We start from the raw sequence: 16,765 nt of genomic DNA, 5'->3' as shown, positions 1-16,765 counted from the left end.
ATAGCAATTATCCTTTCAGGAAAAAACCATCAAGCAAAAGAAACATCAGCAATCTAAAGGTTAAAACATATTGCCAAATCATTCGGTAGTACAAGTTTCTTTAATAACATCTGTACAAAAGTACTTTCAGAAAGCATAAGGTAGGAAATGGCTTTTGGCAAGTTCTCCTTCCTTAAATTATTATTCAGCCTCTTATTAAAATAAAATTTAGTTAACTTCTTTTGAATGCTTGCTCAGATGTTTTGTATAATAATAATAATAATAAAAAAGAAATCTTGTGAAGGGATTTCCATAAGTTGTGCTGCATTAATGACTTAGAGCAGCTTCCTAATCTGTTATTCCTTCCTCCTAGTAGACCTCAGCTGATAAAAATATCCATAGACACAGTGAAGTCAGTGGCACGCCTGGCTTTCTCAGACAAAACTCCATGTGATCACATATAGGCAGCCTCAGTGAGGCTGATGCTGTGCAGCAAGCAGTAGGTAATGAGTCTTTGTGCAGAGTGAAGCTCTTGTCGCTGAACAATAAAGCATATGGTACCAGCAATAAAACACAGGGCAGGGAAATTTAAGAAGATTCTGCTGAACCAGGAAGAACTGTGCTTTCAGTGATGCTGGCACATAAAATGATAATCAATATATTTTGGATTCTAATGAATAAAGAGTGCAAGGACTAAGACTCCAGCTATTTGAACAGGTCGGTGATTTTATAAATTACTCCAACGCTTCCTTGTGTTTGACTGGATTTAAAGGAGGATGGGCTGGTGTGTGTTTTGCCTTAAACAAAAACTTTGCAAGATATTTGTAGTGTGTAATAATGAAGGATGCACTTGAATTGACCCAACGCAATTAAATTGTTGATGTAGTCAGATGTGACAGAGAAATGTTGGTATCATTATGTTAAACTGAAAAGTTATTTATTCTATTTAAAAATTTATGAGTAAGAAAAAAAGGTATCCAATAATATCTAATCTTCTATGTATGCAGAAATAATATAAAAGCTACTAACAGCTCAGATAAAAAGCTTCAAAATTATTTTTCCAGTATTAAAAAATTCTGTGTTGTAATAGTTTACATGTCTTAGAAACTGGGTACTATATCATTCAAAATTTGTGGCTATGTTTCTGTGTACTGCAAAAGAAAGATTTGGAATATTTAATTATTTAGATGAAAACATTTAAAAATAAAATTTTGAAATGCCAATAATGCTATTAGAACGATGTCTTTTATACTTTAAATATATATATTCTTTTTTGTGTGCTTTTTATTTTTCATGTTATTTTTTGACAAATGGAAAAGATTATTGCATAAAACCTTTTTATTTTACAGATACTATTCATTCACGTATGGAGAAAAAACAAATTAGCTTGATGTTTAAAAGAGGACTAGATTATCTGACGATGTATAATTACATTGGTTTACAATTTAGAAAAGAAGAATATCTGCCTTTATGGATATTTATAAAAATATGTACACACATGACCTTCCTTATCTAGAAAATAACCACTTCTTGTGTTTATGAGCAATAGAGAAGTTTATGTTTCAGATAGACTGCTGTGTGTAGGAAGACAAGAGAAGAAATAACTCTAGCAAATAATAGCACAACACTGAACATCTTTGCCAAAAGCAGATAAGCATTACTGCTGTATGAATCTTTAGATATAAGTACATAGTTTAACTTTGCTCTACATTTTTACTGCTGTATTGTTTTAATGGCATCCTGGGACCTAAATTCTTTACAATTAATTTTTTGGACACCATTTAGGATGATAGACTCTAAGGCACTTGGGCACATTTAACATTTTACAGAATTACTATAGTGACCTCATGTATTTGTATAGTGACTAATATAAATTTATGCCTGCAAGATACTGTTTAAACTACAGCAACGAAAAGAAAAACCCCATGTGCCTGCTTATACGTGCAATATGTATTTGAATTAAAAAAAAAGCTATGTTTCAAAAACAAGAGAAGTTAATGAAAATTTAAAATTGGCCTTCAACACGTATTTAAATGAAGCGTTTGACTATTTGGGTTTCCTTGGTTACCATAGTCACTGCTGACAGCTTCTTTTTTTGTGGGGTGGGGGTAAGCAGTGAGAATGGGACTCTAAAACAAAGCGTTAAAATCGTTTATTCATTAATAGACACGGGGGAATGTGATGCTGACAGCCCAGTCAAACCCGTGCCCACTCCCCATCGCGTGTGCCCGCTCTCCCGTGATCCAGGTACCCTGGCAGAACCGCAGTTCCACAGTTCCTTACCCAGCATTCCGTTTCAGCTGCTGGAGGACTGCCTGAGCCTTATGCAAATGAGACCAGCTCGGAGGCTTTGACTGCAGAAGCGAGGGGAGGGGGGCAGAAGGGAGTTCAAAGGTCACAGGGCTGGTAGAAAGCTGGATCGGTTGCCTGAAAAAAATGTACCGGGCTCCTCTGCAGCAGTGTTTTGCAGCAGTTAAATGAAGTGTGCTTTATTTCTGAGAGTGAAGATTTTACAGCGTGTGTGCCGTAGTCGTTCAAAGTGCACGCAGGTATGGTGACATTTCATGATGCGCCTCATTTTATTTGTTAGACGCTGATGAGCCTTGGCTATTTTAATGCATTGTGGCAATTGGGGGTGTTCCCGGTTTTTAGACTTCCTTTAACTATTTTATTTTAAAATATTCTTCTTCATGCATGCGCTATTTGAAACATGGGTGTTTTCTTTTAATGGAATAATTTGATGCGAGAAAAAATTGGGTCTAGGCTTCTAAATAATTCCGTTTATTTTGGTAGATCTTTTCTATTGCAGAGAGATATCTGAATTGAAACATCTAGGTAATTACCAAGACGTCAAACTTTTAGAGGATTTTCACATTTTTTAAAGAAATGTATTTTAAATAAGGTCTGAGTTTCTAGCCCAGGATTCTTGTGAGGTATTTGGAATTAAATAATGGAGTTCTTTTGTTCGTATCCCACACAACATCACAAGGACAGTTTTAATAAGTTATATAATTTCATTTTATTTTAAAAGAGGATTTTTGTTTTGAGAGTTTTCATTCTATATTTTATTGGTGAACATTTTCTCAGAGAAATAATTTCTTATTTGTGGGCTAGATCCTTTAAATACTTCTTCGAATTTTCTAATTGCTATTAATTTTCTTTGGGACTTTTTAGACAATGCTATTTGAACTCAACATGTTCAACTTCCTATGACTTTTCCTTTCAGTTAAGTCTAGATTGTAAAGTGATCCTCATAAATGTCACAGACAGGACAAAAGTCTTCTTTTTTCCATGCACTAAATATCACACTTTTGTAAGATGTGTGATTACATCATAGTAAAGTCTGCCTTACACCAAATAAAATGTGTACTACTTTTATTGTTCATGTTGTTTTTTTATTTCCAAAACATATTTTTAAATAAACTTAATTGAAAAGCATGATCAAACTGTTTCTTCATATCACTAAGAAATTTAAATATACCAATTCAGCAGTTACAATGTTGATGAAAAATGTTATTTTCATTTGCATCAACTCTGCATCTGTCTATATTACAGGTTGGATGTGTATGAAAATATGTTGGAAAAGATGAAGAGGCAAAAATAGCACCTAGTCATGAAATTACTGCTTTATGCTTTTATATTTGCATAAGATATTTAAATATGAATCCTGAGAAGCTTACATGCAAAGAGCTAGTACATATTTAGATAAACTTAATTACTTTGCATTGAAAAGAGGGAATTCATATTATTATAATGATTAAAACATGGTAGTTTGGCAGCAATCTATTTTATTTTAAAATGGAGGGAGGGTCCAGGAGAGACCAAAACAGGAGGATGGCCATTTAACAGTGAAGGACAATTATTTCAAATATTTATGAAATTCACTTTGTAGTGGTTATTCAGGGCCAGATTCTCATCCTTTATCATTCTATGGGGACATTATGACATTTATCCAGGATCCTAAGATTAATTTGGGAAAGGAATTCATGTTTTGTATGGGCTTTTTAAAAATGCAAAAAGTGACATTTTCTTCTTTCTCTTTGAAACTTTGAATAATGACTTTAGGTAAAGGGGACATATTTTAAATAAGTTGTTTCCTTTTTATGTTAATTAAAATATGCTGTCCTCTGGTCCAAACAGTATTTGTAGACTTTGCCTTTATATATGTGTGTGTGTATGTGTGTGTGTGTGTTTTGTTTATATATATATAACTGTATGTATGTTATATATGATATAGAATTATGAATTATTGCTTCTATAGATATTATATAACATATATATTTTAGATGTGTATATGTTTTAAACAGCTAAATGAAATATCTCTTACAAATCATATTGAATTAAAAAATTTTTCATGATATTTCACCTTTAACCCAGGTAATGCCTCTAGTTTGTGTCAGCTAACCTCTGTGTGTATTATAGACAGAGAGAGTAAAGAACCAAGTTTAAGTTTCATTTAGACAGTCCAGTACTTTTAACTTTGTAAATGCAACTGCTACCAGTGAGTGCATCTGAATACAGAAATAAAAACCGTGCAGGCAAAGAAGGAAAGCCCGTGAAGATTCTTGGAGAAAACGTGATAATAGACAAATGCGAAATAAAGAGAATTGTTGTGCTTCCCTGAGCCACATGAGAGCTATATATGTCCTGCAGCAAATTTATGGCTTTGCATATTCTGGATAATTTATGTCTCTATGCAGATTCACTCAAAACTTTGAAATCTTTTTTGCATTAGCTCAAGCCATACTACTTCCATACAAATCTTAGCAGCATGTACATAGTAAGTTTATGGTTTGGATATCTAAATGTATATGGAAAAATGTTATTTGTGTAAATAAAATTCAAATCAAATTTGAGAAGTAAAAGAATAAATAGAGTAATCTAAAAATAAATCCTTGGGGATATTCACTTAGTGTACTTAAAGAGATAGTGTTATATCAGACTTCAAAGGAATCTTTAAGGATTTTTTCAAAAATGAATTTCCTGCTCTTTGATTACCAGTCTGTCTTTGTCATCACTTGAAACTAGAGACCATATTGTAGGCTTGGAAAAGATTTTAGGGCAAACATGTTGTACTCTGTCTAGCAGCATGGAACATAGTCTAAAATCTACAAATAACTGTTGTCATCTCAAATCACATATGTAGTTTTAAGTTTTATTATCACTATATTTGTCTTTCTCCTAAACTTCTGCAGCCTTTGAAGTTAAAAGAAGAACGAAATTTCTTGTAATATATAGAAGGAAAATGCTCAAAATAATTGAGTATTCAAATTGACAACAGTCACATTTCCTTAACATGACATTTTCAAAGAAACAATCAAAACAAACAATTGCCTTTTTTATTGTCTATTCTAGAATTTAAATAGCAATGAATTTTATATAAAGATAGAAGTACAATAACATTGTAAAATTATTTTAAGCATCTTATTAGGCCTATAGTGATGCTATAACAATACCTTGTCTCGTAGAAATGGAAAATGATCTGTACAATATAATCCAATTTTCCAAATAGCTCAAGTTTCTAACTATAAAGGCCAGTTTCTAAAACTGTTAATAGCTTTTATGAAAGCAAAATGTAGTACACATAATTCTGCCTTATTGAGCAAAGTGAAAATCAGTTTAGGCTTTTCTTCATGGCATAAGATTATTATTTCCACCATTATATTCACTTACTGAAAAAGACAAAGATGTTCTCAACTGTTCTTCAATACCAAATAGCCTCTTACTATTATATGCTTTTTATATAGGCTTTTTATAATTTCACTGTCTTTATTTTCATGTTAATATGTATTGTTTTTTAACATAGTTAATAATTGTTCCTTGTCTGAGAGCAATTCAAAATCAATTTTGTGAACTTCGCTTTACATTAAATTCTAAATCTTTCAGAATTTGCAGGGCAAAAAGAGAGAGATAAACATTCTTTTATACTTCTATGTACTGAACTTCTGACACATACATGCATACATATGGTATAGGAACATAGAAAATCAACAAAATTTATTTCTAGTTTTGTTTATGTTCAGGATATTGAAAATCATTTGAATTCCAAATAAATGAAATTTTTTTTTCTTGTTACTGCAATGAAACTCTATAATATTAAACTATCAACAATAATTTGAAATTATTGTAACAAGCAAATGAAAAATATCTAAATATATAAAAAAATAGGGACCAAGTTTTTGGCGGCATTTGACTAATAACTGGTGCCATATGCTTCTTGCCAATTTCAGGAGTTGTGGCCCAGTTCATTTTCAAATCCTGGTTTCAAATTCACTACCTTTTGCCACTGTGCTAGATGGGAAGAGTTTTTGCTTAGTGTATCCTATAGCTCCAAGTGAGCTTATAAATCTACATATTCATTTAAAAATGCATTTAGCCATGCATGCTCATGCCTCACGGTCTCCTCAATCACGTACAAGGAAATTAAGACAACTGAGACATCAATTCCAATTTCTCTGAAAACTCATTAATGCAATGGGTTAAGATACATAGGCAGTTAATAGCATTTTAGTAGATGTTCTCATACATTCTGAAGAACTTTGAAGATCTAAGAGTGTTGGTTCCATGAACTTAGTGTTAAAAGACTCTGTAAGAATGAGAACTAGACCACAATGCTTGGGGAATAGCTTCATATTTTGGTAATCTTTTGGACAGTATTAGTTTAAACAGCCCGAGGGCTCCGACTTTAACAGGACTGGGTAACTTTGTTTATTACAATAAAGCCTTGTAAATTTAGATCAATTTATGAACAACTAAAAAAAACCCAGATAAATACTCTATATTGTTTTCTTGGTAGGTGAATGCTTTTATTATGTAGTTCATTTCATGTGACTTCAAGTTATATCATGGAGTGTGAAGAGAGTGAATAGGGAAGTAATTAAGAGCTTAGGTTCAAGTCCCATCCCTAGAGTCACTTCTACAATGTGTTCTGCCACTTACAAGCTATGTGGCTTTGACGTACTATGTGGTACTTGAAATCCGTGAACCTCATCTTTGTCATCTGCAAAGTGATGATACAAGTCTCTATATTAAGGGATTTTTATGAAAATGAACTAGCATGATCCTTGCCTGGCACATAATGGGTATTATAAATGAGAGCTAACACTGATTTCCTGGTGCTGTTAAGACAAGTTCGACTCAAACCTATAGTTATAGAGAATCCTGATGGAATATCTTAGATTTCAGTGGATGAAAAACAGATGGGTTTTCCAAAAACAGAAATCTACCAGGAGTTTACTGAAGGTTGTACCTCGGTGATACTGATCAGCTGACATCTAGAATCTGAATAGGGCAAGTAGAGAAGGCAGTCAGTATGGTCAACAAGATTGAAGCTATATGTGGCCTTTATCGATATGTAACTTTAATCATTCAAATAGAAGTAAAATATCTACAAAATTTTCAGATACTAAATGGCAACATGTACTTTTCTGAGCTCTCTTATTTTATATCCTTAATTACTTTTCAAATTTCCATCTTTGTGCCTTTGGTCTACTATTTTTCCAGTTAAGGCAGTAGCTCTTAATCTTTGCTCCATTGGAGTTTCTGTCTCATTCATAAAATGAGTTTTTCAATTACAAAAGGCGTCTAGTACGTATTAGGTATCTAAGAAATGTTTGCTGGGCCAATACCGTTGGCACAGAGAACCTAATTCTGCCTAATAGCATAAGAATGCTAATTTGTTTGAATTGAATTATTTCTATGTCACAGATTAATTACTATCTTAAACTTCCTGTATATCACAATGATGTTTAAAAATATTAAATCAGTTGATTTAGTCACTAGTTTTTCAAGAGAAATTAAGAAAATGTAGCTACATTTTTACTTAAAAATTATTTCAATAGCAGCATACATGGTGCTTTATAATGAGTATTTATTGGTATCAAGTTTTGGAAAACTGAAGGAATATCATGACTCTGCTTTTGTGAAACTCGTTTGAAGGGTGAATCTTCTCTAAATAGTGGATTTCCGACTTTTAAAAGATTGTATAACTTTGGTGTGACATTTCTGTTATAAACAAGTTTTAATTTGTGCCAGTAGGACACTCTTTGAGACTTGAAGATACAGGTAGTTAATTTTACACTATATATTATTTTTACTAATTGCTGCCTAATGTGATATCAGCTGCAGTTTGAATAGCTATTGTTCTATGCCTTAGACAGTAAAAAATCTATATTGTGCCCAAGGTGGTAATTCATTTTAAAGAATGTTGAAAGTAGCTTTTCTACTTGTTATAATTTTTAAATCTTCTTTATTTTCTGTGCAATATCTTTGACAGGATACCAGTGCTTGGATGGGTATGGTTCTAACGTTCGACCATATTTTATTCTAATGCCTATTTTAGAGTACTTTATAAGGAAAATGTTTTTTTAAAGTTTCTTTTCCTTCACACTATTTAGATGATTTTTCTGAAGGAAAAGGATATTATATCTCTTAAATATCCTTTGATTTACATTGGATAGTCTTTTAAAATTCAATCAGCCTTATAAATTCAACTATTTATAAGACTGAAAAGAAGTGTAAATGCTAAGGAGAAAAAGAAGTTATCTTCCAGTGCTGTAATAATAATTCTAAATTCTTCCACATCTGTGTAGTCATTTTTTTTCTTAATGTAATAAGTCTAGCCAATTGCCCAAGGAATTAGGCTAAGTACTGTTCTTTACTTTTAATAGCAAGCATGTTAATAAATTTTTCATTGACTTTACTGGGAACTTTTGTTGTTAGAGTGGAAAAAATAGGCTTCCAGCAAGAACTAGATCAATTTTCAACAGTTTTGAAAGCTTTATCATGTATTTGATTGTTTTCTCTGTTCTGACTAACTAAAAGAGCATCTTAAAAGATAATTTTAGGGAAGGACTTTTGACTCTCAGACAAGTATGTATTTAATTATACCATTTTCTCAAATGCCAAAAGATGGTCAATGTTTTTTAAAAAACAAGTTCCGGCTTTCTTATGTGAATGCTAATTTCCATGACACACAAGTGGAAGTGGAGGTAACACAGAATGCTTCCTGGGAGCCCCCCGGCCAGACAGAGTCATGGAAAATGTCTTCACCCATTAGTGAGTGGAGTAGCTGTCCTTCCCTTTATCAGCGGGACATAAGTCAATTTAAACACTGCAGTGTGCACACAGTGAGTGAAGACAGTATGAACACTAAGAGGCACCAACCTTTACATGGACATCTTGGCTTTTGTCATTTACTCTGAGATAGTGGGATCTGCTTTGCCTCAGAGCCCATTTTTTATCATTTACTGAGCAGGCACGGGAATACATATTCAATCCACAAAGAACTTCATAGTCAAATGTGAGAAAACATTAGGTATACCTGGTTTTATAAACCGCTGTAATATTAGTGATACATGGCTGGACAAGATTCCATGAATACAGCAAGGTCAGTGTGGGAATATTTCTCAGGGAAAAACTGATTCAACTCTGACTTTGAACAAATGATCTAGACTTCTGAAACCTTTGTTTCTTTTGTTAAAATTACCTTGTAAGATTTGAGGGAAGGTTATAGAAAATGGTTACAAAGTATCTGTCCCATAGTAGGTGCTCGCTAAAATGCTAACTGAAATTATTATAGATGAAATGAGACTATCTCCCTTATTGGAAAGACAGTCTGGAAAAGTGTACCTCAATCCAGAACCGTTTCTGTCAAGTATTCATCAAGCCACAGAGTCACAGATGAGGCTCTGGTTAGTTGTTTAAGAGTTGTATGTGGCAGCCAAGACATTAGTGAAGAAATCTATCAGGACTGTCCTCAAGAGATGCAGTAAATCTTTTGGCACCAAGAAAAGACTGAAGGGTCTGGGAGGAGCCCTGTCCTGGGAAGTGGGTGACTCTGGTGTGAAGGGAATGAATGCAACAGGTCTTTTTTGTTTGTTTGTTTGGTTTTTTTTGGGGGGGAGGGGTTGGAGTCTTACTCCGTCGCCCAGGCTGGAATGCAGTGGCACGTTCTCAGCCACCCCAGTGTCGACCTGCTGGGCTCAGGCGATCCTTCCGCCTCAGTCTTCCAAGTAGCTGGAACTACAAGTGCGTGCTACCACACACAGCTAATTTTTTTGATTTCTTGTAGACATGAGGTCTTACCAGGTCACCCAGTCTGTCCTCAAACCTGTGGTCTCAGGCAATACCCTCACCTTGGCCTCCCAAAGTGCTGGGATTACAGGCTTGAGCCACCGCGTCCGGCCTACAGTTTCTTAAACTTCTTCCATGCTTTGAACTAATGTGTTCACAAGGAATAATTTTCTAAGTTCTAGATATCTACCAAAGTTGGGGAGATGGTATAGTCACCAGAGCAGAGAGGTTCTCAACCTGAGCATCTATGAATGGATGGTATGCATTTCTGCTTTTTTTTTTTTTTTTTTTCCTGAGGACAGTGTTCTTTCTTTTGTCAAATCCTCAGACTGCAAAAATGTTGTGATTCACTGCATAAAAAGTAACTCAGACTTTTAACTCAAGGTCACAAGCAATTCTGGCATAAGAAATTAATACATAATTGGGAAACCCCACGATCATTATTTCTCCAACAAAAATATTTATTAGGCAAGAGTACTCTCAGGGTTCTTGGCTTAGTCAGACACCTGGACAAGAGAGGTACATTTGGCTGACTTGTACTTCTCACACTGGCAAGCTACCAGTAGCATTTTTCACATTGGTGGTGCCCCATGGAAACACCTTGTGGGATTTTACCTTGTAAATCATTGCCAAATCCCTCTCCTCTTGGCTGCAGATATGCTAATTTCTTGCCAAATGGGTTTAGGCAGAAATGGCCCTAGTATCGTAGAAGGTTTTTTTTTTCTTTTAAGAAAAATGAGTAAGCATTCTCAGAATATATGCAGTGATAAATGTTCAAGATGTTCAAGGCATTATTTTGCTTACTTTTACCAGTGGTAATGGTTTGAATGACTTAAGAGGGATGACTTACCTTCTAATAAACAGTTACATTAAATGTTACTTTTAAAGGAGCACCCCCACCTACATGTGCATTTAAAAAAAGAAAAAGAGAGAATCTGCATTGTAGTTACCATCTGTGATTTACTGGAAAAGACCTCAGTGGCATAGACTTACTGATTTCTAATCCCAGCTTGCTAAGAAACTTTGAAAAAATGCTTAATCTCTCTGCAACTTGGTTTCTTTAACTGTAAAATGAGGGTAACATGACCAAGACTGTTGTAAAGATTCAATAAGATACAAATTGTAAAGTAACTGGCAGGTAGTAGATCTATGTAAGTCCTCTTCATCATCTTTCTCTATCCGTTTACATAAGAGTTGCTCACCTTGTACTTTTCCAAGTCTACAGGTTTTATGCTAGTAAAAGAAACAAACACAAATATAAGTATGATATAAATGACATCAAATTAAAAATTGGAAACAAATAATAGAGCAAATTAAACAAACAAGTGTATATAACTTCTCTGGTGGGTTTGAATGACTTACTTGAGAAGCACATTTAGGGAAAGCAGGGGAAGCCATGTTTACCATGGCTGCGACAAAGAGCCAGGTAGTAGCAAGGAGAGAACCTTCTGAATGACACTTGGGGTTTATTTTCACATTTGGTGATGTCAAGAAAATATGATGCCATATAATGCTCAGCTTTGAAGAAGTGTCTTTCACTTGTTCAGTCTCCAACTCTGCAGGCTACAATGTGAAGAGTATGACTGTGCAATGAATTTAAAAAAAGAAGAAGAAAGTGAATTTGTTTAAAGATTGAACAACAACAGAAGCGTATAAAAGTGAGTCAAAGGCCTTGGAAAAAATTAAGAATTGTTCAGAGTTTATGAACTCTACTAAGGAAGTCATTTCTTTTAGAAGGGTGGTTACTTAAAATAATGATTATTTTATTTAGCAGGGATGTTAGACTATACCCAGTGTTTGATTAACATAATAGTGTAAGGCCAGAACACCACAGATTACTCAAAATCCTGGTTTTAAAAGAAGTTGTGAGTGAAAAGGATTTAAGATAAAGTAACTTAGTTAAAAACTGATCTAGACATTTAGGAACTAAATTTAGGTTAACCAAGATGTTTTCCAAAAAGATAAAAATAACACAGCATGAGATATATTTTTTTAAACTGGTGTCTCTTTTCTTAAATATTGGCATAAAACCTATACACCATCAATTAAGCCACTGTCCTTTTCATCCTCTATCTGGCCTAGTAGACAATCTGGTTGATGATTCGATACTGTGAACAGTCTTACTTTTGCCAACTCAGCTTGTTCCCACCTGCTATCACAGATGACCCACTCATGAGTATTTTCATACATTTGTTTACTATGTCTCTCACCTCACAATTTGAATTTGGTAAAACAACCAGAGACACACCAAAATTACTTTGTATTTTGAGTAAAGCCATAGAAGAAAACTTCTTTTCTTATGCAACCCAATCCAGACACTGGTGTTTCCTGGGACCTGAGCCCATTGCTGACCCAGGTGAGCTCTTACCTTATCAAGTTCATTGGAATAGAGCTTTATCATAGTTTCCTAGCATTTTATACTTGCTGTAAGAATTTGTTGGAAGAACACCAGATCGATTACTTCATTCTTTGACAAATCATTGACTCCCCCCATGTCACATTGTTGTGCAAGTTGTTTAACATGCTCCTCGATCTATGCCAAATCACACAGAATCTTTGTTAATGACCCTTTCAGTTAAAGATTCCTCTCACTTTGTTTAACTATAAAATTAGCAATGGAAAGGATAAACTCATTCTCCCAGGTTTAAAAGTGAACTGAAGGGCTTTAGATGCCTTTCGTTGTTCCTAATAGAATATTCCCCAAGGCTCTTACCTTAAATAGCACCATGTAATAGGGCCTGCTGGATCAAATGAACCCCAGGCACACAGCTCACCTCCCTTTGATTTATCTGGCCAGAGGAGAGACAACATCTCATTCATGCACGCCCCATTACCATATAAGGAAATTCTTGCTATGCCAGAGCTACTTCTTTTCAAATTCATTTCTTCCTGCATCAGTGAAAGGAAGGCCTGTGATTAAACTGTTAACCATCACCCACCCCCTCATTTTATTTCTGGTTGTTTGGTAAATTCATGATTCAACCTAATGACCTTATATGTTTTATTTACTGGATTTCTTTTTTTTTTTTTTTTTGAGTTGGAGTCTCACTCTGTTGCCCAGACTGGAGTGCAGTGGCCACTCCCGGCCACTGCAGCCTCGACCTGCTGGGCTCCGGCGATCCTTCCGCCTCAGCCTTCCATGTAGCTGGAACTACAGGCACGCTCTACCACACCTGGCTAATTTTTTGATTTATTGTAGAGATGAGGTCTCGCCTGCCCAGGCGGGGAACCCGCAGGCTCAGGCAATCCACTCACCTCAGCCTCCCAAAGGCGCGGGATTACAGGCTGAGCCACCGAGCCCGGTTTATTTACTGGATTTCAAGGACAGGAATATGCATTCCATTGAACCAGTCTAGGTGGGTTTTCGTTTTACTCCCTCAGCAAGATCACCAATTAAGGTTGTCAGATAAATTGTAGAATGCTCATTTAAGTTTTGAATTTCAGATAAATTTTAGTATGTCTCAAATGTTATTTTTTAAAAAAATTTGAAATTCAAATTTGACATGGGTGCCCTATACTTCTATTTACTAAACCTGGCAACCCTAAAAGTGGTTCTTCTGCAAGTAACCTGCTCCTCAGAATTGGGGGATTGATGATGTTCTTAAGACCTATTTCATATGGTCATTTTCTTATGACAGATAACAAAACATTGGGAAATAGAGACAGAATGTAAGAAGAAAAAATGATCAGATGATTATAGGTGTAATAGTAAGAACTCAATGTCAGCTATGAAAACTGTAGTATTTTTAAAGCATCAAAAGAGAAAGTGAAATAAATGAACAAGTTTCCAACACATACCCAAGAGTTAGCTTCAGCCATTCTTCCAAAAGCATTAAAATGTATGTTTTTACCTATCTTCTTGACTTGACATTTTGAGCCAAACTCTCTGCCTTATCATTACTTTATATCCTTCGGGCTTCTGAGATTTTTCCCTTTGAGCTCACCATTCTCTTTGGTTTCTCACTAAGCCAGGAATATATTAAACAAAATACTTGTATTTATTATCATAGAAACAATTTAGAGTTGTTTCTTTATCAACTTTTTTTTGAGAAAAGAGATAGAAACATGTATACTTTTCCACTTTTACTTTTTCATAAATATGCTCACAAGCTTCTGACCAACAGTTATAGCTAACCTATGTATGAAACAAATAGTATATGTTAATCAAGAATGACAGATTTCCAAAGTCATAACATGTTTGTTAATGTCTTAAAATAAAGTAGGTCTTAATCAAATTTTGCAATAACCAGGGAGATGAAGATGCAGGCAAAGAGGAATCCCAAACTGAGAATCTGGTCAAGAGGTGAATTCATGAACTTTATTGATAAATGAAAAAAAAAGATAAATAGAATTAGGCAAGGAGAGGATATTGGCTTTGAAATGCAATTGAATTTTATTAAAGTTTGAGTGAATCTCTGGAGAGCACCTAATCATCTGGCTGGCTCTCTGTTCACAATGTATACCTCTCTGCCTAATGACTATAGAGCTAAATGATCTAGGGGCAGACATTTGACCTAAAATAGGTCAAAAAGTTGCTCATTCTTGGAACCTTACACTTGAATTGTAAGACAGAGAGAGAAGTTGCTAGAGCTTAAACCTGGTTACAGCAGAGCTCTAGAGAAAAGATCAAGGATCCCAGAATCCCATAATCCCAGAAGCTGCCCTGGTTCCTATGTTTCCTGAGTTTTCGTTTTCAGCTGAACTAGTCCAGTATTTTTCCAGCAGAAGTCTTTTGATTAAGTTAGTCTAAAAGTGGCTTTTGTGCTGCTTGTGAGCAAAAAGAATTAGATGAACATGATTTCTGCCTTCATAGAGCGTTCAATCTTGCAGAAAAACAGACATGATAAAGTAAAGTATGGAAATGAAAGGATTTCATTCATTCATTGAGCAAATATTTATTGCATACCCTTTACATACAAGGTACTGTTCTAGGCCCTGAAATGTCAGTAAAGGAAACAAAGATCCTTACCCTTGTATCTTTTATCAGGGGATGATAAGTAATAAGCATAGAAATACGTAAATAAATAATATGGATTTAAAAGGAGATAAATGCGATGGGAAAAGATTAAAAAGTAGTTCAGAAGGAATGGTATATCAAATGACCAAGAAGCCAGAGAGAAATGACAAGTTGGAGAAACTGAAAGATTTTTAGAGCTGAATATCATCGACAAGGCCAGTGGCTCAAAATGAGGACCAAGAGGATAACCAAGCTAGATTAAGAACTGTATAAGCCATTTTGAGGATTTTGAACTTTATCCTAAGGCAATCTGAAGCCACTTAAGAGTTTTAAGATGTAAACTGACATGATCAGATTTGCATTTTAAATTTATCATTCTGCTTGCAACCTGGAAAACACATTGAAAGCTAGCAGCAGTGCATGGGTGAGAATAATTAGGAGACTCTTCCTAGTCTAAGTGAGAAATGGTGGTGCTCTTGGCTAGCGTGTGTTTCATGAATTGGACAATAGTAGCTGTGATAAAATGGTTGTTATGTAGGCTTTGAGTTTTAGCTCCTTCCTTATATTTAGAATAAATTAATGCCTGCCCAACTTTATCTTCTGTTCTTTGGGCTTTGATGCTGTAAAGAGCCAATTTGAAACGTTTGCCACTTTTTCATTTGCTTTATGCTACTTAGTTTAATTATGCCTCATCTTTAGGAAAAAAAAAAGGTTTTATGTGGATGTTTAAGAAGCTATGGCGTCTATAGGGTAGGCATTCATTCTCCTTATCTGGATCAATAGCTAGTCAGTCACATATTACCATCCTCAAATTCTGAGGGAAACAACATAGAGTACAAGGAAATCAGATACGCACCATTTTATTAACAGGGTCTCCTACCTAAAACTTTATATTCTTTTATTTCCTAGTAAGATGGTACAGATGATGGAGGAGAAAACCACATTTCCCTTTAACAATCTATTAAGTCTAGACTAAGGGTTGCATACTGACAAACACCGGGCCATTTGGTCCTTATATTTTGCTGTGCTTATATATGTAGTGTTTTTAAAAGACAGTCAAACTGGACAGGTCTTATTTTTAATCACTGCATAAGAAATTTAGCATTTAATCGGTTTATGTGTATAGGTATATGTTAAGGATATGACCCCTTATAATTATTCAGATGTTTAATTTCTCACTTAGATACTAATCTCACCCTAAGCAAATAGTTCCTTACTTCCTTTGACCTGAGTCTAGCTCAGGCTCTTTCAGTTCTAAAGATATGGATAGAAATTACATCCAACCTTCAACTCCCCTGTTTCAGGTCTTAACAGTCACAAATGTTATGACAAAAGGAAAAGAAGAGACTTTTCAATTCTTTTATCATCTCTTTAAAAAGTTTTTATCTCGTTCTTGAGGAATTGAAAAAGGAAGAGTACCAAGTACCACCTTTTGTAATGTTGGACGTGGTTTCCAATAGCCCAATTAAGTGTCCTTGATTCTTGAGATATCCGTCTTTTCTAAGGGGAGCTCAAGAAGAACATGTTTTTTAACTGTTTCCATTGCAACATTTTATAAAAATGCACTTTTATTTAATTTTTAATTTAAAAATTTTTTTTGAGTTGGAGTCTCACTCTGTTGCCCAGACCGGAGTGCACTGGCCGCTCCCGGCCACCGCAGCCTCAACCTGCTGGGCTCCAGAGATCCTTCCGCCTCAGCCTTCCAAGTAGCTGGAACTACAGGCATGCGCTACCATGCACGGCTAATTTTTTGAT

At 34.9% G+C, this 16,765-nt stretch overlaps 1 protein-coding gene across 1 annotated transcript in view; it reads left to right on the top strand.

Moving 5' to 3' along the window:
• Positions 1-415: 415 nt before the first annotated feature.
• The window catches only part of CSRNP3 (cysteine and serine rich nuclear protein 3), a 99,247-nt gene continuing 82,897 nt past the window's right edge, over positions 416-16,765 (top strand). Inside the window, exon 1 of the mRNA XM_008063030.2 lies at positions 416-696. The gene's annotated coding sequence lies outside the window, so the exon portion shown is untranslated. The remainder of the gene's footprint in view (positions 697-16,765) is intronic.

This window comes from Carlito syrichta, unplaced genomic scaffold (genome assembly GCF_000164805.1).
Source record: "Carlito syrichta isolate Samal-C Ts95f unplaced genomic scaffold, Tarsius_syrichta-2.0.1 Scaffold306482, whole genome shotgun sequence".
In the NCBI taxonomy this organism is placed as follows: domain Eukaryota; kingdom Metazoa; phylum Chordata; class Mammalia; order Primates; family Tarsiidae; genus Carlito; species Carlito syrichta.
The sequence above is the reverse complement of the archived record's forward strand: the minus strand, read 5'-3'. Positions and strand labels throughout refer to the sequence as shown.